General features: G+C 44.9%; 1 long non-coding RNA gene across 1 annotated transcript in view; it reads right to left on the bottom strand.

Moving 5' to 3' along the window:
* The window catches only part of LOC144584997 (uncharacterized), a 259,478-nt gene that overhangs the window by 104,281 nt on the left and 139,198 nt on the right, over positions 1-15,999 (bottom strand). The window lies entirely within an intron of this gene.

Here is a 15,999-nt window from a genome sequence, read left to right as displayed (position 1 = left end):
ACTCTAGTCTCCTGCTAACAGCAAAGGGATCCCTGGAAACTTAAGATCAAGATTGTCTAAGGCGTGGCTCAAGGCTTCCCATTGACAGGCCCTGTGAGACTTGGAAGAGACTGGGGGCATGTAGTCATTGGCTATCAAGATTTCTTGGTTCCTGGTTTTAAGTTTTATACCCTGGATTTTACAGCTACCATCAACTGTGGGAACCGAATCTGAAGATAGGGAGTCAGCAACTAATATTGCTAGGCCCCCAGATGGGCGGCCCTTTGCTATGAGCCTTTGTGCTGGAAGGGAGTATGAGGCATTTCCTGTTAGTAGTATAGAATGAACTGCCAATTTCTTGGAGTAGGATAATGCTAAAGACTCGGAGAAAATCACGGAACTCAGGGTCCTGCAGTTTCCTGTACCACCCCGCCACATTCCAGGAAATCAATCTAAGGTCAGCAGAGGAGCCAACGGAGAGCAAGTTGGCTGTATGCCAGTTTGCAGACAGCAATGGGGCACACATCATCGTATTCAGCGGCAGGCTGTCTGCGTAGGGGACCACCCTGGATAGGTTGTCTGCAGCCAAGGTAGCCGAAGGTTCTAGCAGAACCAGTAGGACCATAGGGCAGTCACTGAGCTTCTTGTGGTTGTGCATGTCCACACTCACCTTAGCTGGATTAGATGAGGAGCAGGGCACTTGCAGTGGTGTCAGTAGTTCCTCGCTCTGCCTAGACTCTTGGATATTAAGTAGTTGAGGGAGAGTTGAGGACTGAGAGGAATTACTGTGGCCCCTGGTGTCATGTCCTGGCTGTGACGAACACGGGTTCGAAAACACACGTGTACGCTTGGACAGAGAGCAATCAGGAGTTTGCACATGCTAAAATGGGCTGAAGAGTCCAATTCAGCCAGCCATGCTACAACACTCCTTCTCACAGGTCTGCCCACATAAGAACACCCTGGTACTCTCAGATATTATTGTGAAAAGGTCAAGTGGGCTTTGTAGTCCTTAGACTTAACTTGCACCACTGACAGGACTCTAAGTAAGCTAGGCCGAGGCAGCACTCTCAGATGACCCTATGACAAGTGTACTGTTCAGGAAACCAAATGAGTTTTATAATCTTTATTTTATTAAAGAAAAAGCATGTTACTAAGTATCAGAGCCAAATTAAACCAAAACAAATAAACTAGCATTGTGCTGTTTAGTTACACAGTTGTAGTGAGGCAAAGAAAACATGAAAAATATAAAAGAGTTCAAAAACCTTATTAAAAATACAAAAAGACATTAAAAAGAATCAAAACAGTTCCAGTACAGGAAATCATTAGTAAAAACCAAAATAATCCAAGTAGGTTATGAAAAGGCTATAGTCCTCAGTGATCCTATAGAATAAAAATCCCTAAACAAAAGTAAAAATCCATTATATGTCCCATAGTCCTTAGAAAAGTAAAATCCAGTAAATATACCATAGTCCTTACAAAATTACAAGAGCATAGTCCACATGGAGTATTCCAAGAAAAGAAGTCCATAAAGAATATTCCATAGAACAGTCCATAGAAAATAGTCCATGCATAGTCCTTAGGAAAAATCCCATAAGTCCAAAAGTAATCCAGCAAAGCATAGAAACCAGTCCATGTAGGTAGGCCACCAAATGGCTGAAGTGTAGGTCACGAAACACTGAAAGGTCGGTCTTGGAAAGACAAAGTCCATATGTAAAAAGTTCCTTTTTCAAGAGTAACTGGCAAGGGCCTAATGCACCTTCCCACGATGTCATCCAATCAGAGTTCGTTACTAGGCAAACAGTCCTGTTACATCACATGAATTCTTTCTCATACACAGCAGATGTTATTTGGGTTTACGGTGGTTTCTCAAAGAGTCACAACAATTTCCATCTATCTAATCACACAGTCCTTTCTCAGGCCTTCAGAATAACATGCTCTCTGCTTGCCTAGAAAACAATTTGTCAGCATAGCACAGATACTATATACAAAGAAACAAAATGGAACCTCTCTGGCTTATTTCTTAATTACAAAACCCATATGCCTTTAAAAGATTTTAACTCAAAAACCCATCTCATCACAAGCCCCCTGAAGATTAACAAAATTCTCAAACAATTTAAGTTTTAATTTTGATAACTGAATAAGATGAGATGACATAATGAAGCATTAACAAAATAGAGAAAGATATTAACTTGAACATAAAGTAATACATTTCAAATATGATTCTAAATAGCAAAACAATTGTTACATGAGAACTATTATAATTACAGTATTTACCATACACGAGAGAAATTTGCGTTAGACACTCCTACTAGTCTGAAAAACAGAAGAATAAACATGTTAGTATACTTAATCAAATACATCACTCTGCATATGCTCAGATAATACTCTAGTCATCAAACAGTAAAATAGTGAAACCAGGGTTAACATCATAATAACTTGACAATCCAATATACTGATATGTAGTAATAATAGTGAAAACACTCTATGTATGCTCAGGAACATTGTCATACAGAATACCAAGAAAATCAAACATCAGAGCTTTATCAATTCTAGCCATTTTCTCCCCTTGCATCTGCACTAAACACTCGAGATAAGCAGTGGGGAATTAAAGTGTCCTTTCTGAGTAGATGTTTTACATCAAAATCATATTTTTGCAATCTGAAATACCACTGCATTAATCTTGGGCTTCGATGTCTCTGCTTCTCTAAGAATGACAAAGCATTTTGGTCTGCTTGAATTGGATCAGGGCTGTAAATTACAAGGTTGCCTACATAGCCAATCACATAATATAAATCACCAAACAATTCATCAACCAATTGCTGAAAAGTAACATAGGTATTTTCCATTCCAGGTGCTAGTTTTCTGAGTTGGTAAAATCCCTGAGGGCAAGTAAATGATGTATAAGGGCGATGTTCCTCTTTAATTAAAATCTGATAAAGCCCTCCTTTTATTCTAGTCACAGAAATGTATTCAGCATTTGTAACAATTTCTACCAACATCTCAACATTAATTGTAAGGATTGATTCAGTCTTCGTGAGCTCATTTAACTGGCTAAAATCCAAGTCCACTTTAGGATTAGGTAACACAGACTCCAATACCTGTTCTGAGCTAAATTGATCAATGCCTTCCACGCCTTGGTCCAGAAATGTCACACCTCTGGACACATGTATTGCTGAATTAGCTGTGCTATCAGGTTTGGTCACAAGAGGCCGCTGTTGCAACAAAGTTCCCTCGGGAGTACTCTGCATAGCCTCAGAAACAGTATCAGTCTTCTCACCACTTCCTTGGAAAATAGGCTGTTGAAAATAAGAATGGTCCCAAACCTCTGCCTTTCTTTCTGAAGATCTTTTTGAGAAGATTAACTGTGGTACTGGGCCAAAGGTTTCAGATATGATTTCAGTCTCTGGAGAAACATCAGTACTTTGTAATCCCAAAAAGTTAGCGCTTCCCCCATCGTTGGTTGTGTTAGGGACAGTCTCACAATCTGACAAGTTCAAACGCAGCTTTCTATCTTTAATCAAGTTTACACAGTCACTTGTACTATTGAAACAATGTGAAAGTTCATGCTGCAAGGTCTCTGTACATTCCAAGGTCGGAATGGTTTGGGCTTCATCATAGGCAGTCTCTCCCTCGATGCAACTTTTTTTGAGGAAATGCCAATTGTTTCCGGTTGTCCCGGTGTTTCGATTGAGGGTCTGGCTGGCGATACTAGTGACATCAGATCTACTGATGTGTCTGGATCAGGAATGATCAGGTTCTTAGTGGCGGTCTTTTGTTCGGATGAGAGGCTTGGTGGCTTTGGCCCAGGGAGTGTATTTCCCAATGCATCAGCTGTAGACATGGATACTGAAGGGTCAAGAGGAGAATCACTGCATAATTCCTTACTTTTCCTCTTCCCTTTGCCTTTTTCAATGTCCTGGGCACTGCTTGAACTGGGACGGGGCGGGTGTGTTTCCACACGAGGCTCAGGATGAGATGATTTTAGCTTAACTAAGGAGCTTCCGATATTGTTAGTTGCTGCTTTTAGTTCAGGTGATAGAGAAGGAACACCTGGGCTCTTAGCAGATGGAGAGTCAGCTCTGATGCTTGTATTCTGACGGCCGTTGTCTCTTAGTTGCAGGCTGGGCAGCTGTACAAGACTTGGCCTTGGAGTTTCAGAGGAAGCTGATAAGGAGCATTTCAGCATGTTCTTTGGTATCAGTGATTTAATAGACATGTCGCTGAACACTCTATGCAAGAATATATTGTAAAATTCAAGAAGATATTTTTTTCTCATGAAGTAAATGGGGAATTCTGAGACTTTTGAACTTCAGCAGCACACGGAAGCAGCGCGGCCACCGGAAGCACCACGGGAGACGTGTCATTTCTAATAAATCAATCTTACGACTATCCAAGCATAAAAGGCTGCCCAGTGAATTGAGCACATGTTGTTTGTCTGTCCATCTACCCTTGTTTAGCGGAGTGTCCCAGACCTCCAACACAGTTTGATTTCTCATTAGGGAGTGGCTTGTCTCCTTGAAAACCTCTGCACACATCCGAGTATCAGGTACAGTTAATTTTCTGGTTCTTTCTGGGCAATTAGAGTGAGGTCCTGTGTCTTGTCCGGGGCATAAAGATATGAGCAGAATAGTCTTGTTAAGCTTGTCCAGCTGAACTATGATAGAGTTAAGCTGTTGACATATATATAAAATTGTCTTTCCAGTAATTGTGCAGATTTCTGTTATGACCACTCTATCAATCTTATATCTACCCTCCAAATAAAAGTTAAGTAAATAAAAAAGCTAAATAAAGAAAATGTTCCAGTTCTCTCATCTTTGCTGAGATGCTTCGGGCATTTGCCTAAAAGCACCTGCTTACACCTTTCAACATCACAGTAGTCCAAGTTATGCATCAACCACCCATGCTGAAAAGGCTGAAATTGACCAATTCTATGAAGACTTACACCTTCTAGAACTGACACCAAAGAAAGATGTTCTTCTCATTATAGGGGACTGGAATGCTAAAGTAGGGAGTCAAGAGATAAAAGGAACAACAAGAAAGTTTGGCCTTGGAGTTCAAAACGAAACAGGGCAAAGGCTAATAGCGTTTTGTCAAGAGAACAAGCAGGTCATCACAAACACTTTTTTCCAACAACACAAGAGGCACATGGAAATCACCAGATGGGAAATACTGAAATCAGATTATGTTCTCAGCAGCCAAAGATGGAGAAGCTCTATACAGTCAGCAAAAACAAGACCTGGAGCTGATTGTGGCTCTGATCATCAGCTTCTTATAGCAAAAGCTTAAACGGAAGATTGTAGGGAAAACCACTGGGTTAGTCAGTTGTAATCTAAACCAAATCTCTTATGAATACACAGTGGAAGCGAAGAATAGATTTAAGGAACTAGATTTGGTACACAGAGTGCCTGAAGAACTATGGGTAGAGACTTGTATCATTGTACAGTACGCAGCAACAGAAACCATCCCAAAGAAAAGGAAATACAGGCAAGCAAAGTGGCTGTCCAACGAGGTCTTACAAATAGCAGAGAAGAGAAGGGAAACAAAATGCAAGGGAGATAGGGAAAGTTACAGAAAATTGAATGCTGATTTCAAAAGAATAGAAAGGAGAGACAAGATCTGTTCAAGAAAATTGGAGATATTAAAGGAATATTCTGTGCAAAGATAGACATGATAAAGGACAAAAATTGTAGGGACCTAACAGAAGCAGAGGAACGAGAGACCAAATTGCTAACATGCGCTGGATTATGGAGAATGCTAGAGAATTCCAGAAAAAACATCTACTTCTGCTTCATTGACTATGCAAAGGCCTCTGACTGTGTGGACCACAGCAAACTATGGCAAGTTCTTAAAGAAGTAGGAGTGACTGATAACCTTATCTACCTCCTGAGAAACCTATACATGAGACAGGAAACAACAGTTAAAACTGGATATGGAAAAACTGATTGGTTCAAAATTGGGAAAGGAGTATGACAAGGCTGTATATTGTCCCTCTGCTTATTTAACATATATGCAGAATACATCATGCGAAAGGTTGGACTGGAGGAATATCAAGCTGGAATTAAGATTGCTGGAAGAAATATCAACAACCTCCGATATGCAGATGATACCACTCTGATGGCAGAAAGTGAGGAGGAATTAAGCTTCCTTGTAATGAGGGTGAAAGAGGATAGCACAAAAACGGTCTGAAGCTCAACATAAAAAAACTAAGATCATTTTTATTTATTTTATTTATTTTATTTTATTTATATCCCGCCTATCTAGTCAACTCAGGACCACTCTAGGCGGCTAACAATCGGCAAATAAGAAAAATAAACATATATAAAACAGCATAAATAATAAGAACCTTACAAAGATAGAAAACCAGTGGAGAGGGAAAGAAGAGGAACATCAGGAATTGTCTGGTGGGAAGGCCTGCCGGAACATCCATGTCTTTAATTGATTCTTAAAGATACCCAGCGAGGGAGCTCCGCGAATCCAAGGAGGTACAGTGGTGCCCCGCACAGCGAGGTTAATCCGTTCCGGATTAACCTTCACTGTGGGAAACATCGCACTACGGAACACAAAAAGGCATTGGAACGCATTAAACAGCGTTTAATTCGTTCCAATGCCATAAAATACTCACCGTAGTGCGATGCTTCCCAGGGGCCGGCAGCCATTTTCGTGCCCTTCCCTCGCACAACGAGGGCGCCAAAATGGCTGCCATCAGCTGTCCGGCGGGTACAAAATGGCCGCCGGAACAGCCAAAAGGGGCCGGGGCGCAGCGTTTTCGCGCCCTTGGTGAGCAAGGGGAGCGCGCGAAAACGCTGCCGGAAGCCCCGAAATGGTTGCACGCAGCCATTTTGGGGCTTCCGCAGCGTTTTCGCGCGCTCCCCTTGCTTACCAAGGGCGCGAAAACGCTGCACCCCCGCCCCTTTCAGGCGGCCATTTTGGCCCCGCCGGACAGCTGATTGGCGGGTCGCAAAGCGAAGGTCGGTAAGCGAGCAGCTTACCGACCTTCGCTCTGTGAATTACCGCCTATACGGGCATCGTTTTGCGATCGCATTTGCGATCGCAAAAACGGCCTCGTAGAGCGAATTCATCGCTCTGCGAGGCACCCGTTGTGCGAGGCACCACTGTAGATTGTTCCAGAGGCGAAGAGCCACCGCCGAGAAGGCCCGATTACTTGTCTTCTCCTTCCAGGCCTCGCTCGGCGTTAGGCTCCGCAGCCTCACCTCCTGTTTTGCACGAGTGACACGGGTAGATCTTGGTGGGAGTAGGCGTTCCACCAGATATCGAGGCCCTAAACGGTTTAGGGCTTTATATGTAAGCATCAACACTTTGAAGTCGATGAGGAATCGGATGGACAGCCAATGCAATGCAGCCAGAGTGGGCGAAATATGTTGGAATTTTTTCACTCATGGCCACTGGTCTGATCAGCTCCTGGCAAATAGAAGGCGAAGATATGGACGCAGTGACAGTTGGCGGTGAAGGCTTCTGGGAGTTGGAGTCCAAAACTCCTGAGTAACCCAAGGTTAAGAACCAGTGAACTAGCAGATGGCCCATTTAGGAATGCTGCCCAGAGGCTAAACACAGATAGAATCATAGAATCAGGGAAAAGTGAAATTGGAAGGGGCCGACAAGGCCATCAAATCCACCCCCCTGCTCAATGCAGGAATACAGTCAAAGCAGATCTGCCAGGTGATATAAGATAAGGAAGTTGGGACAGTGTGGCATGTTCTAAAAGAAGGTCATTAAGGGGAGGTGGGCACACCCCAAGTATCTATAGGGGACCCATGTGTTTGTTTTGCACATGTGTGTACCAATTAGATGTAGGATCTAAATATTAAGTAGATTTTAGCCAATGTGTTTGTAGAAATCTAAGACTCTGTTATTGTATCAAGTCCCTGCACACTGTATTTTGGGGGTATTCTCTGCTTAAGAGAAGTTCCAAATGACTTTGCATTGGAAACAAGAGAGGAAATGTCAATGTGCAATTTTCCCCATAGAGAGAGGGGAAGAGCGATGTGCCCCAGGGATCGGTCCTGCCATCGGTGTTTTTCAACCAGTTCATCAATGACCTGGAGACAGGGATAAGCAGTGAGGTGGCCAAGTTTGCAGATGACATGAAACTTTTTCCGGGTGGTGAAGACCCGAAGGGATTGTGAAGAGCTGTAGAAGGATCTCTCCAAACTGGGAGACTGGGTGGAAAAATGGCAAATACGGTTCAGTATGAAAAAATGTAAAGTACTGCACAGTGGGACATAAAATTGAATCTTTTTTTCAGGAGCGAATGGGTTCTGAGCTGTCCGTGACGGATCAGGAAGAAGAGCTTGGTGTGCTTGCGGACAGCTCGATGAAAGAGTCCACCCAGTGTGCGGCGGCACTGAAGAAGGCCAATTCCATGCTGGGGATAATTAAAAAGGGGATTGAAAACAAAGCAGCCAACATTATACAAAAGGCTGGTAAGGCCACACCTGGAGAACTGCGGACAGTTCTGGTCGACGTACTTCAAAAAAGACAGAGTGGAACTGGAAAAGGTGCACTAGAGAGCAACTCGAATGATGACTGGGGACGGGGGCCCTCCCTGATGAGGAAAGGCTACAGCGTTTGAGGCTCTTGAGTCTAGAGAAAAGGTGCCAGAGGATGGTTACATGATGGAGACGTATAAAAGTCTGCAGGGGATGGCTCAAATGCCTAGACGGGGGCTCTTTTCCCTCTCACACAATACCAGAACCCTCAGGGAACGTCCACTCCAATGGAGTATTGGTAGAGTGAGATCAGAGGAAAGAAAATATTTCTTTACCCAGCGTTTTATTAGTCTGTGGAACTCCATGCCACAGAATGTGCTGGTGACGTCTAGCCTAGATGCCTTGAAAAGGGAAACTGGAGAGATTTCTGGAAGAAAAGTCAATCGGAGGTTACAACCCATGATGGGGATGTATAATCTCCAGGGTTCGAAGGGAGGGACCTCAAAAGGCCAGATGCAGGGAAGGGGTATCGGGAGACAGGTCTCTCGTCGTCTCGTGTGGTCCCACAGGCACCTGCTAGAGCCAATGTGAGATATAGGAGGCTGGACTAGATGGGCCTTTGGCCTGATCCATAAGGGCTCTTAATTACGTTGCATTTTATCTCCAGAGACAACAACCTGAGAACAGGAAAAGCTGCCAGCTTCCCCTCCACCCTAAAGAAGAGATGATACGGGTAAGGGCTCTGATGGCACCACGAAGCCTACGGAGGGAGAGACAGCGGGGAGCTGAACGATGCTCTTTCTCAGGCTTTGACATCCCTCACCATCGAAGGCAAGGAAGGGGGAAGAAGCTGGTGTGTGATGCCTTTTCTGAAGAAAGACGTATTTTTAACACATCTGGGTGCCACAGCCCTAAAAGGAAAAAAAATACTTGCCCCATTCTTTGTGGGGTGGGCCAATGGGCCACTTATACACTTTCCTTCTTTGCTTCATTTTCCAGAGGGTTAGCAGGGTTTTTTCATTTTTTTTGTTTGGGTACAAATGCCCAACAACCCCTTTCAAGACGATCAGAGGGACTTTCTTCCTGGAAAATCGATTTGGGATTGCCACCTAAAGGTGGGGTCCTTCCCCTAGTCATGCTTAAAAGAATGAAGGGAGTGTTTTTTTTTTCATTTCGTTTATTTCAACGGGTCTGATCAAAGCCCTGCTAACCCAATAAAGCAGCAGCAACAGGAGGAGAAGGAGAAAGCAGAATACTTCAAAGTGAAGGAGTATTTTTAACTCTGCAGCTATTTCTGGGTACTTACATCTCAGAGGACCTCTCATGGACTATAAATGCCAACATGCTAATGAAGAAGGCACAGAAGAGGCTGTATTTCCTGAGAATGCTCGGGAAGTTAAATTTATCACAGCATTTACTTCTGTCCTACTACCGTAGCACCATTGAGAGTGTCCTAACTTATGGCATTCTGGCATGGTTTGGGAGTAGCTCTGTAGCGGACAAAAAAGCTCTACAGAGAACCATTAAAATTGCCCAGAATATCATCGGGCTCCAGCTACCAACCCTGGATGACATCTTCACATCCCGCTGTCTGAGGAAGTCACACAGCATCCTGAGAGACTCTTCCCATCCTGCTTATAACTTTTTTGAACTGTTACCGTCTGGCAGAAGATATAGAACAATTAAGACTCGGACCACACGTTTTCTAAATAGTTTTTATCCTAGAGCTATAATTGCAATTAATAATGAGCTTAAAGACCACCAGTAGTGAATAATTAGTTGGACTGTGTTACTTGGCCTGAGGTGTAGATGTTTGTATTTTTAGTGGGGGACTTCTAGTGGGTGGGGAGTGTTTGGGGAATGTTATGTGTGTGCATGTGTCTGGTCTCTGGGTGTCTGTGAATTTCGTTGTATGGTATACTGTGTATATACTTACAATGACAATAAATTATATTATTATTATTATTATTATTATTATTATTATTATTATTATTATTATTATTATTATTATTATTATTATTATTATTATTATTATTATTATTATTATTATTATTATTATTATTATATTTCTTACATCATTTTTAATTCCTTAATTTGGAATCACTCCCATGCTCTTTCTAAATGCAGGAGACCCTCCACCCAGCCTGTGGGAGTCTGTCAACACAACTCCGAGGTCGATGCATGGATTAAAGAGCCCTGCACTTGGTGAGATTAATAATCAGATCTTTCATTTGCTTTCCCCTTTTAAAAGTTCCTCAAAGCAGAAGCGGCTTCTTCAGATCAATCTTCAAGATCCAAAAAAGGGGAAAGAAGAGACTCACAAGAGCCCCATGAGAGAAAGGGGAGGGAGCTTAAGTCAGCAAAGAAAGTGGAGGGAGCTTAAGTCAGCAAAGAGGGGGAGAGGATGTGGGGGAAGGAAAGATTGCTCAGCCAGGAAACCTTTCTACTGGGCCAATCGGGAGAGTAGAGGATGGAGCCAGAAGTTAAGAGTGGAGGCAAATGGAGAAAAGAGAGAATGCAGAACGCAGAACGGAAGATCCATCGCCCACGCAGAATTGTGGAATCGCCTTCCCAGAGGAGACGACCGGAGGGGGAGAGCGGTGGACTGAGGAGATGCTGCCCCTCTTGCATCAGCTGGTGTCAGTCTCAAGGGAAGCCCCACAGAAAGAGGATTACGGTAGTCTATTCTTGAAACTATCTGAGTGTGGACCCATCTGGGGAATGATAATTACATCCAGGCAGGGGCCCAGCTGCAACACCCGTTTAAGAGGGAAGTAGGTGGATCAGACCATGGGCGCCACCTGGTTCTCCACTGACAGTGATGGCTCCGGAAGGACGCCCAGCGTGCCTTGGGAACCACCCAAATCACAGACATCAGGGGCACCCAGTTGGAGGACCCCCGTCTTCTTTGGGTTCAGCCTTAGTCTACTGTCCCTTTTATCCTCCCAGTGAAAGAAAAGGTGGGAATAGAAATGTTGTTCCCTGTTAATCAATTATCATCAGAGTCCGAAGTACAGTGGTGCGCCGCTTCACGATTACATCGTTAAATGATGAATCCGCTTCACAACAATGTTTTTGCGATTGCTTTTGCAATTGCAAAATGTTTAAATAGTAAAAATTCACTTTACAACGATCGGTTCCCTGCTTCGGAACCAATTCTTCACTAAACGACAATTGTAAAACAGCTGATTGGTGGCTCTCAAAATGGCCGCCCGCTGTGCAAACCCCGCTGTTTTTGGGAGGGATTCCTCACTTAACAGGCACCGGAAAATGGCCGCCTATGGAGGATCTTCGCTGGACGAGCAGGTATTTTGCCCATTGGAATGCATTGAACCGGTTTTCAATGCATTTCAATTGGATTTTTTATTTCACTTGATGATGATATCGCTTAACAGCGATTTTGCTGGAACAGATTATTGTCGTCAAGCAAGGCACCACTGCACAGGTGGAGGGTGTGATGAGATGGGATTTTGAGTTAAAATCTTTTAAGCCATATGGGTTTTGTAATTAAGAAATGAGCCAGAGAGGTTCCATCTTGCTTCTTTGTATACAGTAACTTTGCTATGCTGACAAGTTGTTTTCTAGGCGAGCAGAGAGAATGTTATTCTGAGAGCCTGAGAAAGGACTCGGTGTGATTAGATAGATGGGAATTGTTGTGACTCTTTGATAAACTACAGTAACCCAAATAACATCTGCTGTGTATGAGAAAGAAGTCATGTGGTGCAACAGGACTTTTGCCTAGTAACGAACTCTGATTGGATGACATCGTGGGAAGGTGCGATGAGCCCTTGCCAGTTACTCTTGAAAAAGGAACTTTTTGCCTATGGACATTGTCTTTCAAGACCGATCCTTCAGTCATTCGTGACACATGGGACTAACCTTTACTATACTGGATTACCTATGGACTTATGGGTTTTTCCCTAAGGACTATGCATGGACTATTTTCTATGGACTGTTCTATGGAATATTCTTTATGGACTTCTTTTCTTGGAATACTCCATATGGACTATGCTCTTGTAATTTTGTAAGGACTATGGTACATTTACTGGATTTGACTTTTCTAAGGATAATGGGACTTTTACTGAATTTTTCTTTTTAGTACAGGATTCTTGTTCTACAGGATCACTGAGGACTATAGCCTTTTTATAACCTACTTGGATTATTTTGTTTTTACTAATGATTTCCTGGACTGGAACTGTTTTGATTCTTTTTAATGGCTTTTTGTGTTTTTGTAAGGTTTTTGAACACTCTTCTATTTTTCATGTTTTCTTTGCCTCACTACATCTTTATAACTAAACAGCACAATGCTAGTTTATTTGTTTTGGTTTAATTTGGCTTTGATACTTAGTAACATGCTTATTCTTTAATAAAATAAAGATTATAAAACTCAATTGGTTTCCTGAAGAGTACACTTGTCATAGGGTCATCTGAGAGTGCTGCCTCGGCCTAGCTTACTTAGAGTCCTGTCAGTGGTGCAAGTTAAGTCTAAGGACTACAAAGCCCACTTGACCTTTTCAAAATAATATCTGAGAGTACTAGGGTGTTCTTATGTGGGCAGACCTGTGAGAAGGAGTGTTGTATCATGGCTAGCTGAATTTGGACTCATTCAGCCCATTTTAGCATGTGCAAACTCCTGATTGCTCTCTGTCCAGGCTTACACATGTTTTTGGACTCGTGTTTGCTCGCAAAATCCCCTAGTCTGGCTTGTCTGAGAGGGAAGTGAACAGATCAGGCCACTGGCACCATCTGGTTCAACACTGACTGCGTTGGGTCCAGAAGAATGTCCAGCGAGTGTTGGGAACCCTGCAAATCACAGACATCAGGTGCACCCAGATAGAAGACCCCTGCGTCTTGCTTGGATTCAGCCTCCGTCTACCGTCCCTTTTATCCTCCCATTGAAGGAGAAGGTGGGGACAGAACTGAGGTTCCCTGTTGATCTATTATCATAAGAGTTTTAATTAAAAGTTGATGGTGCAAATCAAAATCCCCCACTCTGGCTTGTCTGTTCAGGGGGAAGAAGGAGGGAGCCTTGAAGGGAACCCCCCCAACACACACACCCCAAATCAGGATGACCAAGGTTTGCCTCTTGCCAAGAGGACCTGACCTTGGTGAGCATGGGGTTGGGGTGAGCAGGATCGAGATCTTTTTTTAAAAAAAATACACCTAAATAAGATACAAAGAAAACCGTACACCCAAATACCACCACTGGGCACATGCTCAAAGAAGAACTGTGGTGTCATGGATGGAGTACCAGACTGGAAACCAGGAGACCTGGATTCAAATCCCTGCCAGGCCAGGGAAACTGAGAGGAGGGGGGGGCAAGGCTACTTAAGCCACTTCTTGAAATCTCACTGACCTTGCAAACGTTGGAGGGATCTGAGATTTGGTTCTTTGTTTTTGGTCCCCCCCAAAAAAGCAAATGGAATTCAGCTCAGTCTTAGGAGAAAAGAAAAACATAAAAGATCATCATGGAGGCTTTATGGATAAAGCAAATCAAAAACATTTCCTTCCGGGATGTGCCTGGGAGGGAGGGAGGGAGGGAAGGAAGGAAGGAAGGAAGGAAGGAAGGACGGAAGGAAGGAAGGAAGGAAGGAAGGAAGGAAGGAAGGAAGGAAGGAAGGAAGGAAGGAAGGAAGGAAGGAGCATCTCATGCCAGGATCCAAGATAAAACCTCCACCAACCCAGGGAGGAGGGGGGGGCAACATCAGGGAACCAGAGAGCAACAGGAACCATGCTTCCCACTGACACCTGCGATGAAAGCATCAGCATACAAGATGGTATTTCTCCCACAATTTATTTAAAATATTTTTACCCCACCTTTCTCCTTAAAAAAAGGTCACAAGGCAGCTTATATAAAACTTTAAAACACAAGATTTAAAAGTTAAAAACAGCAAGTCTATAAACCTTAAGGAGAATCAAACCAAAGCTACACTAAAAACGGTAAACAAAATCAACATCTAGAAAAGACCAGAGCCCGTGTGATGTGGTGGATTTCTGTTCTCAGGGGACCCTTTGTTATTTCTTGTCATTTCAGGGATCCTAACGCAGAGCGTGTCTCCAAAGGTGCCCCTCGGCCTCCGCACCCCCTCTGTGGGCCAAGGGCCCCGTGTGTCATGGGGTTGTTGACCCAAGGCGGGCAGAGTTCAGGTCTCAGGACTTTTCTCGCCTGCTCTCTTCCAACCCCCAACCTTGCTTAACTTCCCTTTGAGCTCACTGCCAACCTCGCAGGACTGGGAAAGGCTTGGCGTGGGCTGCCCCTGCTGGAAAGCAAAGCGTTTTGTGATCACTTGGTCTGGAAAGGACCCTTCAGAGCCACTCACTCCACAAAAGACCCGCCCAGAAAGGGAGATGCCCCAGAAGGAGAGGCTGGGTTGCCTTTTCTGGTTCTTCTTTCCTCCTGCCCTCCGTGTGGAAGGACCGCAGCCTCTTCTGGCCTCTTTCCAAAGCCCTCTATTTGCTCCACCCCACGGAGAGTCCCAGACGGGAGGCAGGAGGGCGAATCCCTTGGAATGAGGAGTGAGGGGGCAGGTCTTTTGCAGAGCTGATGGCCCTGAATGGTGCCTTCGGGACCCAAAGACCAGAACCATTTTGGCAGTGGGGGGGAGAACGATTTCCAAGAAAAGACCGTTCCTGGGGAGATGGATGTCCTTTTCAGCCTCCACTCCAGAAAGATTCCGTGGAGGAAAGTTCACCCCCTTCTCTCTCTCTCTCCTGATTCTCTCCTGCCTGCCTTTTGGGGAAAGGGGGGTCTGTGTTCACACAAACAACACAACAACGAAGCCGCCCGCCCCCTTGCAGTTTATCCTCAGCTCAGGATCTGGTCTTGAGAGGGATCCGATCAGCCCTCCTCTCTGCCGGATCATCCAGGAAAATACAAACACAAACACACACAACACACGCAGAGAAACAAACACACTGTGTGTGTGTGTGTGTGTGTGTGTGTGTGCAAAAGCGTAAGAGGTCCAGCAGACGTTCCCCCCTCGCAGGGAAGGGGCAGGGAGGACCCCCTCTCTCGCCAGCCCCACTTCTCCCACCCCCCATGTTGCCGGGGATGGGGCCTCCTCCCTCCTGCCCCCCCAGTGCTGCTTCCCCTTTTCCTCTCCAGCCCTTTAAGGAAGGCCTTCAAGCCCTTTAAGGGAGGGAGGGGGCACCCCACATCCTTAGCGGGAGGCATGCGTGGGGGGGCAAGATGAAGCCCTCCTGCTAGGGCCTTGCAGGGGCAGGGGGGTCTCCCTACCCATGGGGGGGTCTCGGATCTGGACCCCAGAGATCCTCTCTTTCTCCCCCCCTTTGAATCATCTTCCCCCTCGAGGAGACCCAGAAAGGAAAAAATGACCTTGCAACCCCAGGAGGGAACCTCGGCCATCCCTGGAGAAGCCGCCCCCCCTCCCCCGAGAGTGGCCACCTCACTCCCCCCCGTGCAGATCCCACCCCCCCACCCGACCAGCCCCTCCATCTCCCCACCTCCATCTGGGTCCCGATCCGGGAGGCGCCCCCCTGAGAAAGAGCCCCACTTCTTCTCTCCAGGGGACCAAGGGGGGGAAGAGGAGGAGGAGGAGGAGGAAGGCAGGCG

Source organism: Pogona vitticeps, chromosome W, assembly GCF_051106095.1.
Source record: "Pogona vitticeps strain Pit_001003342236 chromosome W, PviZW2.1, whole genome shotgun sequence".
Classification (NCBI taxonomy): Eukaryota; Metazoa; Chordata; class Lepidosauria; order Squamata; family Agamidae; genus Pogona; species Pogona vitticeps.
The sequence above is the reverse complement of the archived record's forward strand: the minus strand, read 5'-3'. Positions and strand labels throughout refer to the sequence as shown.